The sequence below is a fragment of the Talpa europaea genome (assembly GCF_964194135.1).
Source record: "Talpa europaea genome assembly, chromosome: 9".
Taxonomy (NCBI): domain Eukaryota; kingdom Metazoa; phylum Chordata; class Mammalia; order Eulipotyphla; family Talpidae; genus Talpa; species Talpa europaea.
In genome coordinates, this window is record NC_140076.1 from 70,489,432 (window position 1) to 70,512,334 (window position 22,903).

Genomic DNA, 22,903 nt, shown 5'->3' on the forward strand with positions numbered 1-22,903 from the left:
AGATGTGGGAACAGAGAAAATATTCAAGGAAATAATTGAAGAGAACTTCCCAAATGTGAAGAAGGAGCTGAAAATTGATATACAAGAAGCAAGAAGAACACCAAACTTCCATGATGAAAGGAAAAATACAGCAAGACACATAATAGTAAAGCTCCCAAGAATTCGAGACAAGGAAAAAATAATGAAGCTGACAAGAGGGAAGAAACAGATAACATTCAAAGGAAAACCAATCAGGCTGACATCAGACTTCTCCGAAGAAACACCACGGGCAAGGAGAGAGTGGAGGGACATAGTCAACAGACTCCAAGAAAACAGATGCCAACCAAGAATACTCTCTCCCGCAAAGCTCTCCTTCCTCTATGAAGAAAGAATAAGGACCTTCCTATACACAAACAAAAAATCTGAAGAAGAAGAAATCAAAAGAAACATCCCTTTTATTATCAAAAGAAAAAAAAATCAAATACTTGGGAATAAAACTAACAAAAAAGGTAAAGGACCTATACAAAGAAAACTATAAAACACTGTTAAAAGAAATAGAAGAAGACACAAAGAAATGGAAAGACATCTCCTGCTCTTGGATTGGAAGAATAAACATTATCAAAATGGCTATCCTACCAAAAGCAATTTACAGATTCAATGCTATTCCAATCAAAATTTCAATGTCATTCTTCAAAGAAATAGAACAATTATTGATGAAATTCATATGGAATCACCAAAAACCCCAAATAGCGAAAGCTCTCCTGAAAAAAAGAGAAGGGAATGGAGGCATCACACTCCCAGACTTCAAACTATACTTCAAAGCCATAATCATCAAAACTGCATGGTACGGAACCAGAACAGACACACAGACCAATGGAATTGAATAGAAAATCCAGAAATAAACCCACAGATTTATGGTCAACTAATCTTTGACAAAGGAGCAAAGAATATGCATTGGAGCAAAGAAAGTTTGTTCAATAAATGCTGCTGGGAAAACTGGATCACTACATGCAAAAGAATGAAGCTTGACTACTACCTCATACCATACACAAAAACCAACTCAAAATGGATTAAAGAACTAGACATAAGACCTGAAACCATAAAATACATAGAAGGAAATATAGGTGAAACACTACGTGATATGCACATTAAAGACATCTTTACAGATGCATCACCCAAAGCAGTGATAGTGAAGGCAAAGATAAACGGCTGGGACTACATCAAATTAAAGAGCTTCTGCACAGCAAAAGAGACAATAACAAAAACAAAGAGAAACCCCACCGACTGGGAGAACATTTTTGCACACAACACTAACGATAAAGGACTGATCACAAAAATCTGCAAAGAGCTGATGAGACTCAACAACAACAAAGAAAATAATCCAGCCAAAAAAATGGGCAGAAGAGCTAAAAAGAAGCTTCTCTGAAGAGGAAATGCAAATGGCCAACAGGCATATGAAAAAATGTTCAACATCACTTGTAATCATGGAAATGCAAATCAAAACTACCATGAGATACTATCTTACACCAGTGAGACTGGCACATATTAAAAAAACTAGCAACAACAAATGTTGGCGAGGTTGTGGAGATAAAGGGAGTGCAAACTGGTCCAACCACAATGGAGAGCTGTGTGGAGATTTCTGGACCTACTAAACATAGAGCTTCCATATGATCCACCCATTCCACTCCTAGGTATTTACCCAAAGGACACAGAAACATCAATTCCAAAGAACACCTGCACCCCTATGTTTATAGCAGCACTGTTTACAATAGCTAAGCTTTGGAAACAAACCAAATGCCCAAAAATAGATGACTGGATCAAGAAGATGTGGTACATATACACCATGGAATATTACTCAGCATTCAAAAAAGATAAACACATGCAATTTGCAGCAACATGGTTGGTGCTGGAAGGGATTGTGCTCAGCAAAACAAGCCAGAAAGAAAAAGAAAAATACCAGATGGTCTCACTCATGGCAGGAATCTAGAAAACTTAAATAAGGGACCAGGAAAATGAATAACTATAAGAAAGTGACAATCAAAATCAACAAACAACTATGAACCAGAGACACTCTATGGGGGGTGGGGTGGGGAGAGGAGGGGTTGGGGTCAAAATAAGGGGGTCGCAATTTTATGGGGAATATAAAAATAAAATCTATTTAAATAAATAAATAAATAAATAAATAAAAGAAATCTGAGGTCTAGATGTTTTCACCAGTGAATTTTCCAAACACTTAAGAAAGAAGCAGCACTTAATCTTACACAAATTCTTCCAGGGACAGAAATAGAGGTACTTTGCGCAACTCATTTTATGAGACTAGCACAACCTTGATGCCAAAATGTGACTATAGAATAAAGGAAAATCTCAGGCCATCTCTACATGAAGACAAATGTGAAATCCCTTAAATAAAGGATAGCTAATAGATACCAGCAACGTATTAAAATAATATGTGCCATTTGAGTGTAGTTTATTTCAGAAATGCAACAGTGGTTATCATCCTAAAATCGGTGAGTGTTTTGGCAGAACAATGGAAAATTATCATACAGAATCATTTGACATTGATTGCATTTATATGCAATCATAAAATTAAAAAACATTTCAAACCTGTGGAAAGAGAACTTCTTTAACTAGCTAATATTTATAAAACTCTGAATTCATTTACGAAACCAATTGCAGACTGTCACCAATTCTATTTAACACTATAGAAGGTCCAAGCCAAAGTAATGCGTCAAGTACAGACATACCTCACTTTATTGTGCTCTGTTTTACTCTATTTTGCAGATACTGTGTTTTTCACATATTGAAGGTTTAGGGAAACGCTACATCATGCAAGTCTACAGGCACCATTTTTCCAACATTCTGTGTTCACTTCATGTCTCTGTCACATCTAAGTAGGGTGTGTACAATTTTTTTTCAGATATAATGTTATTGCACATTTAATAGACCACAATATAGCACAAACACAACTTTTATATCAACCAGGAAATAAAAAATCTGTGGCTCAGTTTAGTGTGACATTTGCTTTATTGAGATATTTGCTGTATTGTGGTGTTCTGAAACCAAACTCACAATATATCCCTGATAAGCCTATAAAATAAATAAAAGGCATAAGATAGGAAGCAAAACTTTATCTGTAGGTTATAGCAGAAAATTCCCAGAATATCTAGAAAACTAATAAACTATGAAAATGAAGAAGAGGACAACAAAATCATCAGCCATAAACAGAAAAGCAAATTTTAAAGACAATATCAAAACTCACTAGATTCTTAGGAATAAATATAATATGTGCATGATCTCTACACTCAAAACTATAAACTATTATCAAATAAAATTAAATAGGACCCAAATACATGAGGTAGTACACCAAGTTCATAAATTAAGGTCTTAATGTTGTAAAAATGTCACTTTCCCGTAAATTAAACTATATTCAATGAATCTAATTAAAAATATCAGCAAACTTTTTTTTTTAAACAGAAATGGGCAAACTAATTGCAAAACTTACCTGGAAAAGCAAATGCCCAAGAATAGCTAGGGCAAGTCCAGAGAACAAGACATAACCTGATATCAACATTACAGCTCTGGAAATTAAAATAATGTGGTAATGGCCCAGTGGCAAACAGAACAAGAGAACAAAAAAGAGGGTCAAACATGCAGACAGACCTGCACAGCCACCAGAAAGGCAGAAAAAAAAAAAAAACAGAAAATGATGGGGGGCCTCCCCTGGTGGTGCAGGCGGTTGAGCGCAGCACTGTGAAGCTGTCCGCAGCCTCTGCAGCGCCGGTTCCATCCCGGCAGGCCAGTAAGGGTCCCACATGGCACAGCAGACCTCTCCTGTCGCGCCCGCTGCTCCCCTGAGCAGTGTATTTCGTCAATCTGCCTGTTCTGTTCCCCACTTTGTCTCTGGTGAATCCTCTCACCCTCCTCTCACCCTCTCATCTGGCCTGTACCCCGGTTCTTGTATAAATAGATAAATAAATCTTTAAAAAAGGAAAAAGAAAATGTTGGGGAGGATGTGGAGCACTTAGAATCCTGGGATTCTCATACAGCTGGAACTGGGATTCTCTATCACCTCTGGAAAACAGCTTGGCACTATTTACTACAACTGAACATCTGTATTCCTTATGTCCCGCAATTCCACATGGTATGGTATGTGGTATAAACACAACAGAAATGCATACACATGTTCACCAAAATGCATACAAGACTGCTCATAGTAGCACCACTCATAATAGTCCCAAACCTGGAAATTAACCATAGGCCTAACAATAGTAAAATTAATAAGTAAATGAATAATCCGCAACCACATGGAACCACATGGATAAAATCTCATAATGCTGAACTAAAGGACACAAAGAAATCTAGTTTGTGATTCCATTTATGGAAATCCCAAAAGCCAGTGGAGCTAGTGTAGTGGGTGAGAAAGGGTGGACAGTGGTTACCCTTGAGGCAGTGTGGGTGATCTCTGGGGAGCATGTCAGGTGCTGTTTCTTGACCTGGACAGAGGTGTGATCTATCTCCAGGCACTCTTGCCCCTAAGATCTATTTTGACAAAAAGTTAAATAACGAGTTGAAGCTATAAAGACAAAAGGTATTAATGGCTGCAGAGAACAGAATATTAAAGGTGTATTTGCTACCTTTCTCTCCCTTCCTAAGGAAATGATTGTGCTTGCCCACACAGTGCTTTGCTCTCAGAAAGGCAGACTAGGAGAAAGAACTGAAAGACCAGAATCAATCAGAACTGGGAACAAACCAGGAGACTTGGACTGGACAGCATGAAAACCACCACTGGTGTGGAGGGAGACATGGGTATGGTCCAGGAAGGCAAGGGGAGAGCAAGGCGAGAACTCTCCATGGGAAGAGTGGGGAGAGTGGGCTGAAGTGCTTTAGAAACCACTCCTGCTGACAGACTGGAGTCACATTCTGGTGTTTACTTGAGGGTATCCATGAAAGCATGGCCAATGGTCTCTGGAGTCATTTCAGGTTGAGTCCAAGAGAACATACCCTTCTATTCAGAAAAATAAAGTGCAGAATACCACATTATAACAATTGGTCCTCCATATCCCTGAGGTCTGCATCCTCACATTCAACCAGCCCAGGACTGCAAATGGGTCCATTGGTTTAGTTTGCGAATACACAACTGTGGATATGGAGGCCCAACTATGGACCATTCAAAGACTCTGGTGCAGGGGTGGGGGTGCCCGGAGTGAATCCACAGTGGATCCTGAGGGACAACCATATTTAATCTAAGATTGTAAATGTGTGTTTGTTTAAGCACAGAAAAAGGTTTGGCAAAATGCAAACTAATGGATAAAATAGTTGCAGCTAGGCATGCGGTTGGATATGGTGGTGAGAGAAGGATTCAGGGAGACTTTTTTAACTTCAGAGCTAGTTTGTTGTTTGACAAGGGAGACTATAGGATAATTTTTAAAAGCACAGTTGGATCTCATATAACAATTTTATAAAAATGAAAGGCATACAGCCTGCCAAGACAGTTGGAAAGGGGGCCCTGGAAGCTGGGAACCTTCAGGAAGAAGAAAATGGCCTGTGCTAGTAGGAAACAAGCAGACAGAGATAATCCTAAGTGAGGCCCTGGAGACCAGTTGAGTCAGCTTCCCCTACCCACCTCCCAATCTGGTCAGAGGGTTTGAAATTCCTCCCACAGCAGGCCTGAGGGGCTTAGAGAAGGCCCAGAGGGGACAGGGCAGATACTCCTAGATTTCTGTATCACTCCCTCATCCCTACTCACCCTTCTTTCACCAAAATACACATATACCTTCCCTCCCCTCTTAACCCCTCCTCCCCACAGTAACAGGCCCAGTGCCCAGGTGGCAGAACTTGACCCTCACACAGCCCTCCACCACCTGCAGCCAATGATGGATCCCAAGGGCGGAGGAGGCCAGAGGGAAGGGTATAGACTTTAGGGAGCACACAGGCTGGTTCTGGGCAGCTGCTCCTGACCTGCCTCGGCATGTGGCCCCGTGTCATCTCAGAGCCCTGACTCCACACATGCCCCGGACCAAAACTGCTGAGACCAGCAGCAGACATCCCTCAACACTGCTCATTCCATAGTCACGCTGATACGTATGCCGCTTCTGAGCTTTTAGCAAGTACTTCAGCCAGCACAGACAGACTTTATTCCCACCTGTGTGACAAGCATTGTCACTTGGGGTGTAATGTCACTATGCAGCCTTCCCATAGGTGCCACAGCTCAGGGGCACTGCCTGTTATGCCTCCATTGCCTGTTGCCCTCACCCACCCACGGGCACACGTGAAATGTCTCTATATCTTTAGATGCACTTTCCAGAAGGCACTGCAAAGACAGATGGCCGAGGCCGTCCTCCACATGGCCCAGCCAGTTATCCTTTGTTCACTGGACTTTTCTTGCCTAATGAGTCCCCATTCCCTCCAGAGCCTCAGCCTCCAATGCTTTGAACTTCTTTCTGTGCTGGCCTGTAAGTGGGCCATAAGGGGTTACATTTAAAGAAATAGCCAAACAACAGGGCACTTTAAGCCCATTAGTGTCAGGAAAATCACGACCTCACAGGGAAAGCAGCTCTGCTGGCATTCAGTACCATTTCTAAAGGCAGGGCTGAAAAAAAGAACAGAGGGGGTAGGGATCTGGATCTGGTGGATCTGGAAGGAAACCCTGTGCCACCCAAAAGAAAAGGGTCTTAAAACTGCCTACTGAGGGCCTCCCCGGTGGCGCAGCGGTTGAGCGCTGGGTTGCGAAGCTGCCCGCAGCCTCTGGGGCACTGGTTCGATCCCCGGCTGCTCCCTGGCCACCGGGCGAGGGTCCCACATGGCGCGCGGACCTCTCCTGCCGCCCGCTGCTCCCCTCAGCAGTGTACTTCGATCCTTCTGCCTGCTCTGCTCCCAGCTCTGGCGAGTTCTCTCACCCTCCCGCGCTTCTGACTGTACCCAGTGCTTGTATAAATAAATAAATAATTAATTAAAAAAAAAAAAAAAAAAAAAAAACTCTGCCTACTGAGAATCCACAAGGCAGCAGCAGGAATTGCAAATTCAAGGGCTCCCCAGGGAGCCAGGAGTGGCTCTTTCCCCATCTTTGAGCAAAACATTCACTAAGGGATTCTGACACCAAAGGAACCAAGAGTCTAAGCAGAAAGGACATTCTTTTTTACAGATAAGGCAACAAAAGTACCCCCAAGTTTTCTCCCTAAGTTCACCCCCCACACACACATGCACTGTAATAATGATCTGTGTCCAGCTCTCTTCCCACTCTTGAGGGATAAAAGAGCAGACATCATTAGATCACTACTGTCTGCCAAGCACTTCTACATGCACTTTGCCTCAGCATACAGATCTTCCTTGACTTGTAAAGGGGTTAGTCCCTATAAACCAGTGTAAGTTGAAAATACATTGACCACACCTACCTTAGGGAACATTACAATCTCGCCTTGCCTGCCTTAGACATGCTCATGACCCTTGCATTAGTCTGCAGTTGGGCAAAATCATCCAACACAAAGCCTATTTTATAATATAGTGTAGATTATATCATATAATTTATTGAATACTGTACACTGCAGCATATCAGATATTTACCTCATGATCACAGGGAAGATTGTGACCTGGGACTTGCTGCCTCTGCTCAGCATCCCAGAATATAGCACTACATATCTCAGGCCTTAGAAAACATAAAAACTCAAAAACAGTATTTCTCTTGAATGTGTATTGCTTTTGCGTTATCCTAAAGTTGAAAAATCTTAAGTTGAACCATCATATATCAGAACCAACTGAATCCTCAAACCCTTGAGGCACATGATGTCATCCCATTTTAAGCACAGGAAGGTAAGAGTATAAAGAGCAAGATAATTTGCTTATCATCACAGAGCTGATTCACTGCAGTGTCCACCTACATGCAAACATAGACTACCCCTCCCCAAACCACTGGACATCTGGGCAGCCTGGTGAAGGTGCGCCCCCTGCCTCTCAGCTCTGGGAGTCCCTGGAGGAGATATGGACATAGAATCTAGATCTGCTTCATTGGGCTGTCTCCTGAGACCCCAAATCTCAAGCAGAGTGGCATACTTATAAAAAACAGTGGGTGTGGGTCTCTCTGGTGGAGCAAGAGGCTAAGTCTCAGCACTATGAAGGTATTAGCAGCCATTGCAGCACCAGTTCGATCTCTGGCCAGGGAGCTGACCCACATGGTGCAGCAGACCTTTCCTGTCTTGCCCTCTGCTCCCCTCAGCAGTGTATTTCAGTCGATCCGCCTGTTCTGCTCCCCACTCTGTCTCTGGTGAATCCTCTCACACACATAAACCCCACACACCTCTAGCCTACACCTCAGTTCTTGTATGCATAAATAAATAAAATAAATCTTTTTAAAAAAGGGGGTGTGTGGACACATTTAAGAGGTCTTGACTCCTGGGGGGCCTGCCCATCCGTCCTGCCGCCTAGGTCCCTGTCTTTGCCAACCCTCTTCTTCATTATGCATTTTGATTTTGTGACTACTGCATTTCTCCCCTTTTTGTCTCAATCTGCCTATGTTGATATCTGTCACTAGTGACCAAGGATTTCTAACTCATTCACCATTCATCAAGACGCCCTTCTTAAGTAGATTCCCTTCCTCCTCTTTGCTCCCCAGAACAACAGCACCAAGCCTTCAAGGATGGGTATTTGCCCTAAAGCTGCTTCTTCCACAGGTCTAGGGGCTCACCCCTGACCCTGGCTCCTGTGACATGTTGTTAAACACATCCTGGATAATAAAGTGAGAGAAATGAGGATTTGGGAGGGCAGAGTGGGACAAAGCAAGCCAATGAACAGACAAAGGGGAAAGGGAAGGCATTTCTGAGTGTGTTCCTGCCCCAAGTAATCCCATCTGTACAACTAAGCAAGGGCGACTCTTTCTGTCAGTGTCATCCACTTCAATCAGTCCCACATGGATGGAAGGCAAGTGGAGGTCACCCCATACCAAGGATGAGGTCTCAGTAGGTTCATGCAAATGTGATTGCCTGCACAACCTCTGTCAGGCTGCGGACAGCCCAGTGGTGAGGGTTTAAATAGATCCTGGGCAAGACTAAAGGAGGAAAAGGGAGAGGACAGAGATGGCACAGAGGGAGACCTGTGTGCAGAGGCAAGGCCTTCTAACCCAGGGAGTGCCTGGGTCTACACAGCTGTCAAACTCTGCTCCATTTAGGCAATTTGGAAGTTAGAATAGAACAAACACACAGGAAATGTTAACTGCAAAAGGTATCCTTTTCAGTAAGACTATTTCTAAACTGTTCCTAGTAGGGAATACATTTCCCAACAGAGAGGCAAGTACCCCCAAGGCAAGCTGGCAAGACCGGATCTGATGGGTATGATTCACAGGGACGGACCATGGCCAGTCACAAACCAAATGCAAATGACGTCCAATCATCAACCCCTAGGGCCAACTCAGAAGGTAGCAGAGCCAAGCCCCAATCAGAGTTAAGTATAAGATGAGCAAAGAGAAAAAAAAATACAAATGGAGAAAACATTGGAAAGAACTGTGTCAGGATAAAGTCTAAAATCAAAAAGTGGCTGATGCTCCATGAATTTGAGAAGCCGCCTTGTGCAGGCCAGACCAGTTTATGGAAAGCGTGGAATTCAAGGACAATGTCAGCCATGGCAGATTTATTTAAAGATTTTTTAACTCCCGTGTAACAATCCTCTAACAGACTTGTCACCATCACTCTACAAATCACCCAAATGTAATTATTAAATGAGCTGACTTCCATGTGCTCCTTTAGTAATGTATAAACATATCCTTTCTGCCCCCATTCTCCCCATCTGACACCCACTGGGGGCCTGTGATGAGCCAGCCCCTACACAAGCAGTTAGGAAACATGGCGCCTGTCTTTCAGGGTTTCAGGAGGTGGCAGGGGTGATGATAAACAAGAGAAGTGACAATATTACAAGTACAATATGGAACTGCTGTTGGTATGCAAAGTGTGGTGGGGTCAGGTCAGAGGAGGGAAAATTAATTCTGCCTGGAAAAAGAGGAAGGTCCTTAGAAGAGGTGGGGTTTAAGCTGGGCCTTGAAGAATAAACACAGATTCTTCAAGTAAATATGGAGTGGGATGGGGAAGGGTCATTTTAAGCAAAGGAATGACATGCAGTTTCTGTGTGGATGGTATGATTGAGGAACAAAGTCATTCCATTCCACAGGGCACAGGAGGGTGAAAGGATTTGAAAGATGGGTCCAGAGAGGGGGCAGGAATCAGGTTGAGAATGCCAGTTAACACACTGCATACTTCATCCTAAAGATCATGGGCTTTTATTTTAAACCTAACATAACTTTGCCCTAAGTGAAGATCCTGAGAAAGGTTTGGGAGGGGCAAAGGGGAAAAGGTCAGAAGAATATTGTGGCAGTGGGGATTGAGTAGGAATGACTTCAGTCAACACATGGAAAGCAAAGTAAAAGAAGGGACTGGAGGGATAAGGAAGCATAAGGAGAATCATAAAGGCAGAAACAGAAGACAGTAAGTTTGATAGTTAATTTCATGTGTCTATTTGACTGGGCCACTGTGTGCAGGTATATGGAGTAAGGCATTCAAACAGGAGTAAACAGATCGCCCTCTGTTTGGGTTTTATGGGTGGGTTTCATCCAATCAGTTTAAGATAAAAAAGAGAAAATTCCAGAACAAGAGAGATTCTCCAGCAGACTGTCCTTGAACTACATCTATACCACAGTCTCTTCCTGGCTTTCAGCAAGTGGCCTTAGAACTCAAGATGGGACAGTGCTTCTCCTGGGTGTCTGGTTTGCTGACTTACTCTGAAGACTTGGGATTTGCTAGATTCTGTAATCATGTGTATCAAATACTTAAATCTCTGTATATATGTGTACACCCTATTGGTTTTGTTTTTCTCAGGAGCCTTGATTAATACAATTAGGAATATAGAGGTGTGCCAGGCTCCACACTAAGGAAGAAGACACCACCATAGCCCACTGCTGTCTTCCCACCACTACCACCAACATACATACGTATTCAGAGTTAACACAGGCCAGACCCTATGTTGCTGCCTCCACCTTTGTTGTCTCATTTAGTCTAGACTGGGTATTTCCTTTTAGGTGTTTCAAAGTCATTGCAAATCAAACAGGTGCAAACTCCCCATCCTGTCCTCCACTTCCAACACGGCAAAAGGCACCCCTGAGTTGCCCAAATCAAATATCTGGGTGTCATCCAAAAACTGGCCATCATCCAATATTCTTGCTCCTTCATCCTGCTTTAAATCTGCAATCACCCCAAGTTCCATCAGCGCAATCTCTAAAAAACTTATCAACCTGTCTGTGCCTCCAGTCCAAGCTCCTGTAACATCTGGTAGACCACTGTGATAACCTCCTAACTGGATTCCTCACTTCTTCTCCCATACTTTCCTTCCCGGAAATACCTCCAAGTCCATTCTCCATCCTGCATCACCCTGTATTTTTAATTTTATTATTTTTTAAAGATTTACTTATTTATTTATACAAGAACTGGGGTATAGGCCAGAGGTGCAAGTGGTGAAATGACTCATCAGAGATAGAATGGGGAGCAGAACAGGGAGACTGACTGAAATACACTGCTGAGGGAAGCAGCAGGCGAGACAGGAGAGGTCTGCTGTGCCATGTGGGTTAGGTCCCTGGCCGGAGATCGAACTCTGTGCTGAAATGGCTGCGGATAGCTTCACAGTGCTGAGACTTAAACCCTTGCACCACCAGGGAGGTCCCAGCCTGTATTTTTAAAAACACAAACCTGACAATGTTACTTTTCTATTTTCAACCCAGAAATTATTTCCCACTGCTTTCTGAATGAAATACAAATTCTTCATAGCTGAAAGGACTGAGCCAGGTGGACACATCTCCTTTCCTGCATTGTCTCATCATGCCCCCCCCCCCCCCGCTTGCTTTAGACATTGAGCCCTCCCAGGGCACAGAAGATGCTCCAACCTCTTGCTGCCTAAGAACCAACTTGCTGTTCTTGGGGCCCTGGAATATTTTGGGATGCCTGGCTCCTCATCATACCTATCTTGACATCAATATATCAGCCCTCAGAGAATCCCCTCACCTCCTTTTCTAAAGTAGTACATCTCGGGCCTACCTGGTGGCGCAGGCAGTTGAGCACCACAGGCAGTTGAGCGCCGCACTGTGAAGCTGTCCGCAGCCTCTGCAGTGTGGGTTCGATTCGGTCAGCCAGTGAGGGTCCCACATGGCGAAGCAGACCTCTCCTGTCTCACCCGCTGCTCGCCTCGGCAGTGTATTTCGTCAGTCTGCCTGATCTGTTCCCTGCTCTGTCTCTGGTGAATTCTCTCACCCTCCCGCACCTCTGGCCTGTACCCCTGTTCTTGTATAAATAAATAAATCTTAAAAAAAAAAAGGTAGTAGATCTCAACACCTATACCTCCCCGCACCTCACCCTCTGCCAAAGAACCCTCTCTGTACCTCCACAGCTTCTCATCACATCTCAGACTTATCTCATTCATTTGTTGGTTTATCTGTTTTAGTTCTTCTCCTTTACCCTACCCCCAACACCTGAGATGTAAATCCCATGAGGGCAAAAGCTGTCTTGTTCATCATTGTACCCCAGAAACTAATGATAAATGTTTTTGAATAAAAAATAATGAATTTAAAACCTCTTAAGTTTGGGATTATGATTCCATTCATAAAGGGTAATTAATTGAAGCCCAGAGAGGTCAAGTAACATACCCAAATTATACAGCTCTAAAGTGAAGATCTAGGACTCAAGTCCTGTCTTATTCCATAAGACATATTTTCTATCATTCCCCATGTACTTTTATATTAACCAACATCCGCTATGTACTTTTCAGCTTTAAAAGATCATGTAGAAGCACAGTATATATTATATACAAATGTGGAGGAGGGGGAGACACCTGTAATGTGCTCAGGCTCAGGTGTCCTGTTGAGAAGACAGTGGACATCAAGTTGGATGATGCTACCCACCACAGTCTGCGGTGGATGGTATGGGTATGTCATCCAAAAGAACACTTGGACAGGTCTGTGGCCATCCAGGTCCAGAAACAGAAACTCTCTCTTTTATTTTTCCACTACATACGTTTAGCCATTTTGCTGTTATTCCTGATTAGGCTGGCAATGCCTATTCACTATAAACAAACTCAGAAAATGCGAAAAAAAAAAAAGTAAAAAATGAAGGGTATTTATAATCTAATCATTTGGGGATAAACATTTCTCACAATTTGCTATTATCAGTTTTCTCCCGGTATTGAAATATTGTGGCTATCTTCCCTTACAAAGGGCTGTCAATGTTATTCTCTACATTTCTGCTATAATAAATGATGCTCTGATGAACATCACATTCACTTTTGCACAGTTGTCAGATTATATACTGAACCAAGGAGTGGAAATGCAGGGAGAAAGTTTGTACTTTTAAAAAGTTTGTTTATATGTCAAACTGCTCTCCAGAAAGACTAAAATGACTGACACTCTATCTGACTGCTGGAATCTGGTATCCCAGTTGTAGTATGTATCTCAATTGGTCACAGGTAGAATACCTCTTCAAGTGCCTAGAGCATACTGGCACAGAATGAGAGCTCCTAAAGTAGTCACGGAAGGAAAGTGTCACCTTTTGTATTTTTCATACTGGGGACTCCATGCCCATATCCTCTGCCCCTACCTTCACTAAAGGATTTTACTTTTTCTTCTTATTTTTTTTTTTTGCAAAAACACTTTTTAGCTCATTAATATTAACCATGTATTTTCTATATGTGTTAAAAATTTTTTGTTTGTCATTTATCTTTAAAGTTTATTAAGATTTTCTTTCTACTACAGAAATTTAAGTTTCAATCAATCATATTTAAGAAAACATTTTCTTCTAAGGCAGGGTTTCTCAGCCTCAGCACCAGTGACACTGGGGCAAGCCATGATGTGCATTGTAGGATGTTTACCAGATCCCTGCCCTCTATCCACTGGCTGATAGCACCCCCCCCCCTCCTAAGATGAGACAAACCAAAAAAAAGTATCCAAACACTGCCAACTAGCCTATGGGAGCAAATTGCCCTTGATTGAGATGTGATGCTTCATGGTTTCTGACTTGAGTGCCAAGCCTCTAAAGTTTATCTCTATCTCTTAATTTTGAAAAGTGATCTTTTTGTCTTGCCCTCCATAGTATTATTTTTCACATTTGAACCTCCAATCCACACATACTTTAGCATAAGCAGTAAAGGAAGAAGCCCTTATTATGACTTCTCTGAACTTGCCTCTGAGAAAAGACAACCCACTGTGGGAGAAGCCCCTGGTATGTGGAACATTTAATAATCCAAATGTACAAAGTTACACGACACCTCATGGAATGAATAGTTGCACTTGTTGCTAATAGCTGGCACCGGTTGGACAAGCTGAGGTCAAGATATGCTAGTCTAATTTCCCCACAGCTTTGGGACTCCTCTGCTGGGACTAAACCAGACAGTGCTCAGTAACTGTTGGGTGAGTGGGAAGATGTTCTAGGAATGTGTTTGCTGGTAGATGTTTTACTTGTTTTCATACGATCATCATGACCTTCCCAAACCAACAGCATACCACTTCATTCAATGCACAGGAAGCTCCCCCCAGCCCCACATTCTGTAGAAAAATCTGAAGGACATTCCATTTTAGTAGAAAAATACACCAGGGTGGGTGGTTAAAATGTGTTTTGCTGCTTTCTAGTAAATTTTAAAAATATATTAATTGGGCTTCCCTGGTGGCGCAGCGGTTGAGCGCTGGGTTGAGAAGCTGCCCGCAGCCTCTGCAGCGCGAGTTCGATCCCCCGCTAAGGGTCCCACATGGCGCGCAGACCTGTCCTGCCACCCGCTGCTCCCCTCAGCAGTGTACTTTGGTCCTTCTGCCTGCTCTGCTCCCCACTCTGGCTCTGGTGAATTCTCTCACCATCCTGTGCTTCTGACTGTACCCAGTGCTTGTATAAATAAATAAATCTTTAAAAAATAAAAATAAATAAAAATATATTAATTACCCTTTTAAATTCCTGTTACATTTCTATGGAATTTAATGAATATAGTGGGCTCCCTCTGGTGGTCACAAGAAAATCTCCAAATCTCTAGAGGTCAGTTAAACCTCAAGACCTTTATTTATAGGACATACTAAATTTTATAATTGATAGATTCAGAGTGGCTAGAGTATACCTTAAGAGAAGACTTCTAATTATTTTCTTCCAGCCAAAAGCAAGTCTACAAATTCATTTGTAAAGCCACTGTCCAAAACCACACTCACCATCTTTCCTTCCAAATCTCTTTTTGGGGATTTCCTGTTTCTGTTCAGGTATCACTCTTCCCCTAGCTTGCAACTTTGGGCACCTCTGTCCCCTCCAGTGCTCATCCATCCTGTTTGTGAGCTTTGTCCACCACATGGCCCACTGCCTCTCACAGCTGTTCCCTGCTATCACTTCTCATGGCCTCATTCAAGTTCTTATGACCTCTATTCCAGCGTAGTCATTCAGCAGATCTTCATCAACTCTCCTCCACATGTCCTGCACTATTCTAGGCTCAGGGGACCTAGCAGGGGGCATTATAAGACCATCCTGGCCCAGAGAACCCTCTCAGTGGGTTTCTGTGACAGAACCAGATCCAGTCTATCTTCTGAGTTGTTTCTACAGTATTCCTCTTAAAGATAAGTTCTATTCAGACTCCTTCAACTGGTTGCTATGGAATACAGTCCACACCCCTCCCTAACTAACACTCTCCTAACATCCCATTACTGCCTTTCAACCAGGTGTACCTCATCACACCTGGAACTACCCCCTTTGCCTCTACTCAGGACGTTGGTTTCATGGATTAAGTCTCCAACTCAGTTGGCAAAAATGCCAATCAGTCTTCAAAACGCTACCCAGATATTAAACTATTACCTCTCCCTGTCCAGGTCCTCTTAACCCTCCTCCTCTAAATTTCTGTACAACTTTTTCTTAGGACTCTTTTCTCAGTCTCAGTATATCAGGGTTCTTGGACCTGTGCCATCAGCTTCCAATCACTAGCTCTGCATTACCTCTAACAGTTCTAGGCACTATTGCCCACAGAACAAGCATAAGAGAGGGCAGGGAGAGATGAATGAATGAGTAAATGAATGAATTAATTTTGCAGACAAGTATGGCCAAAAAAAATAAATCAGACAGATTATCTCCTTCTACTTTGTATAGTCTGATACGAACTGCCATTAATTACATTACTTAATTTTACCACAAACATTACATTACTTAATTTTACCAAGACAACTAGAACTAAAATTCTACAAATAATTCAAAAGGGCAACAGTTTCAGATTTTAAAGTACAAGAAGCCCCCCTTTTCACTAAGCTCTTTTCTTTGCCAACAAATACAGTAGACAAGCTGAATATGGTAACTTTTACCACTTCTATTCCACCCTGTAACATTTCCCATAAACTATGGATGAAATGTATCAGGTTCTGTATCATTTCCGCACTGCGCTCCATGCTCTTCTCTGCAAAGTTTCACTCCCCTGCTCAAACTTCCAAACATTTTCACAGAGCAGAAAATTTCTAACTCTGATTAATCTGTTTATTAATTTCTGGAAAGTCATTCTACACTGCAAGCATAGTTCACATCCTTTGGAAACCACATGCAATGCCACTGGAACATTATGCAAGGAAACAAAAAAGGCATAAAAAGGAAATGAAAAGTATGACCAGTTTTCTGAAAATAGTAATTTCCAGAGCCAGTAGAGCCCAGTTAGAAACCAGTGTGAACGGTGTGAAGGGGCAGAGTCTCCAAGCTTTGCACCAAGACTTCTGGATGCCATTAGTGCCTGACAAAAGCACCCAAGCTCAACCCAAGCCTTTCCAGTTTTCTAACTTGTGGACTCTGTTGCCAGCATTTTCTCTCCCAAAAGAACATGCCAATAAAGACTGCCAAATCATTGTTCTTTCTTTCCCTCCGGAATATTCCCAGCCACTCACCAACTCTGAATCTCTTCTTTCTACCTCTCTGCCAGTGCAAGTGGGTATGGACTGGCTTGGAGTAATGGGTGAGTGAATGTAACCAGACTGTCAGGAAGGAAGCAGTACCAGGCCATGCTCTAAACTCTGTGTATTAACTTATTTAATCCTCCAACAATCCTAGGAAGTAGGAGCCATTAGAAACTCCATTTACAGATGAGAAACTGAGGGTCAGGGAGCCTAAGTACTCATCTGAGATCATGAAGTTGGGAAATGACAGAGACTGAATCAAGCAGTCTGGACCCAGAGTCCACATGTTTTATCACTGACCACAACACTTGTTGGATAAGTTCAACAGAGAGAAAAGACTGCCCTTATGGGCTTAAAGTGAGACAAAACATGGTCAAACCAAACTCCATCTACAGTCCCCAGCTAAGGACTGCCTAGATGTGACAGGCCAGTTGTCCCTGGAGCAGGCCTAAAGGGATCATCTACTATTTGAATCAGCCCATCTGTTACTGGAACCCAGCTGTCTCAGTGGTAGGAGCTGGGAAGAGCAGTGATATTTTCAACCTGCTGCTCTACCACAAGTTGGTTATGGCAGTTGCTCCTCAGAGCCCAGTAACTGCCTATCTGTTAGTTGTGGCGGTTGCTCTTCAGAGACCTTTTATGTAAAGCCCACTTCCTAGACTGTGGAAAGGACCAATCAGGTGCTATAGGCTGATTGGTAAATGGTCCAATCAGCCACAGGATTGAAAAATGGTCCAATCAGACTTGTGGGTGGGGCACCCTGAAAGAGGATATAAGCCAGGGTTGAAGGGAGCTGAGGGAGAGACAAAGTCAGCCCCTGGAGAGAGTGAGGACACCAGCCCCCAGAGGAGAGAAGATGCCAGCACCAAAGAAAAGAAGACAGTTTCAGCCTCCAAAGAAAGAAGAAAAGAAGCATCAGCAGCCAACCTCTGAGAAGGGAAGAGAAGCCGAGGGACTCTGCCACATACTGGGTCTTGGTCCTGTCTCTGACATTGTCTTAGAGGAGCACCAAAGGCCATGGGCCTGGAGTCTCAAAGAGCCATTTGTTGTTGGTATAACCCAACAACTCACAAGGAGCTGTTAACATTGGGTGTTTCTGCTGCTGCCTCTGAAGGACCAGTAGTGGCCATCACTACTGGCCACTGCTATCCAGCACTCCTGGTGACCGGTGGCGACCATCACTGACGCTATCTGGGTGAGGCAATCACCACTTGTGGATACCGTGAGCTCCTTGTTTCCCATGTTTGTAAAATAAACCCCATGGTTATTGTTCTTGGAGTCCAGGGTCTCTTGCAATTGTGTGCGCGGGTGAGAACCCACAGTGACCTATCTTCTTATCAGGCACTGTCCTTTGTTAGTCTATGGCTCTTGGTTTTGGCTTTTGGCCTTTTGGGGCTTTCTGGTGGCTCTCTTGTCTCAGAGCCTGGGCAGGTGGGTGGCAGTTCCATCCTTTTACCCGGCCTCCTGCCCTGTTGCCCTTTCTCTGCCCCTGTTTCAGTATCTACATTCATTCTCTCTTCTTCTGAGACAGGCACCCTAATTTTCCTTGGGATAACCATTCTTTACCATTCTTAACCCACCTGGTTCTGGTAGCATCAATCCTCCCTGAGTCCCAAGGTCACATGACCCAGACCTGGCCAATCAGGTCAGGTTTGGTCATGGCCAATCATGATCCAGACCTGGCACAATCTGAGAACACAGGATGGAAACTCAACAACAGCAGAAAATACAAAGTGATTAAAAAATGGGCAGAAGGTCTAAACAGACATTTCACCATTGTCCAGGCAAGGGTACCTGCCCCAAGCCAGACAAATCTCCAATTGGAATATATTAGGACCCCACTCCAAGAGCCTTGTTTTATCTTAATTACCTCTTTAGAGACCCTAGCTTCAAGTTCAGTCACATTCTGAGGTACTGAAGGTAAGGACTTCAACGTAAAAACTGGGGTAGAGGAGACATAGTTCAGCCCTTAACACTCCCCGGGACTTTTCCTGAGGTTGCTGAGAAGGCATGACCCATCACTGGAGATGCTGGTGGCCACATTACCAGCTCAAGGAGAGAAGGTCTCAGATTACGCAGACAAGAGCTGAGAGATGGACAGAGAGCCTCTGAGCCCAGTCAGACCTGATTCCAACTCTACCCCAGACCTTTCCATTTCCAGTTACATGTGCTAGTAACTTTCCTTTTTGTGCTTCATTAATATAGCTAAAAGAGTGAACACAAGGACTTTTCACACCAGATGGCCCACATCTCAGGACATACAGCACGGGACCACACAGTGACTGTTCAAGTGGCAGAGTCAAGTTCAAATCCTGGCCTCGGGGTTCTTGAGTCCCTCAGGACAGTCTGACTAATGAGTTGTTGGTACAGTGAGGGCCGTATTGTGCTGGCATCTCCAAGAGTGCAGGCTTTGGGGCCAAGCCCTGTCAGAGTTCTTCCTGCAACATTCTAGAATTACTAGTCTGTGGTCAACCTCGCCCAATAGATTGAGAGTTCCCGTCTTTCCAGCCCAGTGGTCACAGGCTCTGCAGCAGTGTCTGGATCAGAGAGGTTTCAGCACAAAGCACAAGAAGGCAGAGAGCTGACCAAGGTAGCAGGCCTCCTTCCCTCTGATGCTGCCCTAAAGCATGCTCTGAGAACACAGGATGGAAACTCAACAACAACAAAAAATACAATGTGATTAAAAAATGGGCAGAAGATCTAAACAGACACTTCACAAGACACACAGATGGCCAATAGACACATGAAAACATGTTCATCGTCACTTGGTATTAGGGAAATACAAATCAAAACCAGAATGAGAGCTCACCTCTTACCTGTTTCAACAAAACCCAAGAAACCACAAGTGTTGGCAAGGATATGGAGAAAAGAAAACGCCTGTATACTGCTGGTAGGAATGGGAATCAGTGCAGCCAAGGTATGGAAACAGCTTAAGTGACCACCAACAGATCAGTGGCTAAAGAAGATGTGGTCTACATACACAATGGCATACTACTCAGTTGCAAAACCAAAAAAAGGTGACATCTTGCCTTTTGTGACAACATGGATGGACCTAAAAGAACTGTGCTAACAGATCATTCACTCAGGAGAAAAGACAAGCAATGTATGATTTCACTCATACAGATATAGAAGATAACGAAAACAAATGAAAAAACAAAACAAAACTAAAAACAAACCCTTAGATTCTGACAACAAAATGGTGGTTACCAGAAGGGGGGCGAGAGGTGAGAAGAACAGGTAGGGGGTCAACTGTATGGATGGTACTAGATGCTTGGTGGTGATCATGATGTAATATATAAAAATCTGGAAATGTAAAGCTGTACATGTGATGCCTATAGAAAGGGGGAGGGGGAGAATAAAGAGGATAGTAAACAAGGTAAAAGATGTCCTTTGGAGGGGTAGGCTGGCTACCTCACAGGATACCCCAACAGCTTGACAGTATTCCTATATCACCCCCAAAACGAGGAGGCGCACCTGCTCTCTGGCACACAGGCTGATTCAATCCATCTCAAAGGCAAACAAACAAACAAACAAAAGTCACAAAAGGACAATATAAGATACCATTTGTGTAAAACAAGAGGGGAGTTGCTTCCTGAAATGTATTCAAACTGCCTCCAGACGGGGCTGTCTGATAACATAGCCACAAGTGGTGATTTAAAATTAAATACAAATGTAAAACCTAGTTCCTCAGTCACACAGCCACACAAGGGCTCCTCAGCCATAGCAGCTGGTAGTGGCAGCACTATTAGCATAGACAACGAACATTTTCATCATCACAGAACGTTCTATCAACCAGCATACTCTAGAAAGACATTGGCAAACTAGGAAAGGCGCCCTCTGGAAGGGGGAACAGAAGAAGGGCAAGAATTTATTTTTTATGTGTAATATATAGCACTTAAATTTTTTTTCTATCACATCATACATTATTTCCAATTCAAAAACAAACATTTGTAAACTGTGAACAGTAACCTGAGAACAGAGGAATATGGATTAGCTGCATGTGTGGGAAGCCCATATTAGCACTGGAGAACAGACATCTTTTGGAGGGCAGGTGTTTGAGGAAGCCTCAGGCAGCAACCCCGAACATCTGAGTCACCCTTTGTGGCACAGGCAACTCCTACGTCCCCCATATTTCCAGAGTCTCAACAACCTAAGAGGTCCTTGGAGTTATGTTCTCATTTGCTTTGGACTCTTGAGGCTGCTGCAACAAACTCCCACAAAGGTAACCTTACAGTGACAGAAATTTATTCTCTCTATTCTGGAGAGTCTAGTTGCAAAATATAGTTGCCAGTAGGGCTGGTTCCTTCTGGAGGCTGTGAGGGATTATCCAGTCCATGCCTCCCTCCTGCTTCTGGTGGCTACTCGCAATCTGGCGTTCCTGGGTTTGTGGACATGTCATTCTGATCTTTCCCTCTATCTTCCCTGGTGGGTCTTTTCTAAGGAGACTCATCATTGGGTTTAGGACCCATTCTAAATCCTGGGTTATCTCATCTTGAGATCCTTAATTATACCTGCAAAAGATCTTGCTTCCAAAAGATCTTGTTTACAAACATGGAGGTGAGGGCAGTCAGAACTGGGACACAATTCAACCTACTATACCATTTTATAGACAAGAGGTGCAAGGATGAGGTTCCCTCACTCACCTGTAAACTGAGGTTACAGGGATAGCTTAAGTAACAGACCTGCCAGTCTTGCTCTCCTGATTGGGGCAAAAGAAGAATCTTGACCTTCCAGTTCGAAGCCCACCCTCCTTTGAGTACCTAGCTCCCATTGAGTACCCATTTCACAATGAGTGACATGCACAGAAGTCTCCCCTTTTCAGGCTTCACTTTTCTCTCTGCTGTACCCTAGGATCTAACAAAAGATTACACTGTCCCCTAGACATGGGAAAAACCAGGCTAGGGGGATCTGAGGGTATTCAATCAGACAGGGATCCAAGCTACATAGGGTGGTCTGTGTGTACAGACTCCAAAAGTCTGCAGGGAAGATCAGAACTGGGAAGAAGGAATGAATCAAGGCTTCTCATGTTGGAGGCAAAGGCATCTGTCCTTTTTATGATAAGGGAGAATGTGCCAGACAAGAGGGTTTTTATCACCAAAGGGCTCTGGTCCACAGGGTTGGAGAGATTCCTCCAGCTCCAGGTGACAGGAGAGAAAAGCCTGTGGGTACAGATGTGTGTTGGGGCCTGGCAGAAGCCATCCTGCTGCACCCCTGGTCACAACTGCAGGGATAGCCTGATGGTTGACACAAGCCCTTCATACAACAACACTGCACTTGACTGCTGGGCACCCCAGAGAACAGGGCAGATCACTGCCTTCTTATTAAGGGTTCTGGGAGTTTTACCAGTCTTTCTGCCTCCATTGTCTTCTCTGAAACACTCTTGATACCTCTCTCAGAGGTTCAGGACCCCCAGGGGAAGGTAGGCACAGGACTGTCTCCAGTTCCTGGACCTTGACCTGTACTTCCTCCATGCCCTCAAAAAATCCTACAGAGTGTACCCCAACATTATTATTATTTACTGTTAAAGTTCCTCATACTTAGTAGGTGGTAGAACAAGACTTGGACCTGGTTCAGAATAATTCAGGAGCTCCATGCTACCTCACCTCACTTCCCATGTATCATCGATTTTGGAGACTTTGAAATGTTCGGTCAGCAAACCTACAGTAAGAAACCCATTTCATCTCACTATGTAGATCACACTACAAATATAAATAGCCTAAACAAAAACTTTATGCCAATATTTTTTATTCTAATCTATGCTAATTCGAAATTTCAAAATGCTCTGCAACCCACTGAACAGATTTCCAATCTCATGAATGCATGGTGACCCCTGGCTTAAAAAACACTTAATCTACATAACTCACACAAATTACATCCACACAACACTCAGTAGGGGAAATTATTCTCGCTTCATACATTTTGCAGATAATCCAAAATTTCACTTGTGGGTCAGAAGATTTTCCCCCACTGAATGGAAATTTCTGATTTGCTAATCTGTTAATGATGTCATTACTTGTC

General features: G+C 43.4%; 1 protein-coding gene across 1 annotated transcript in view; it reads right to left on the reverse strand.

Moving 5' to 3' along the window:
• The window catches only part of COL23A1 (collagen type XXIII alpha 1 chain), a gene marked incomplete at both ends in the record, with an annotated part of 392,542 nt that overhangs the window by 320,798 nt on the left and 48,841 nt on the right, over positions 1 to 22,903 (reverse strand). The window lies entirely within an intron of this gene.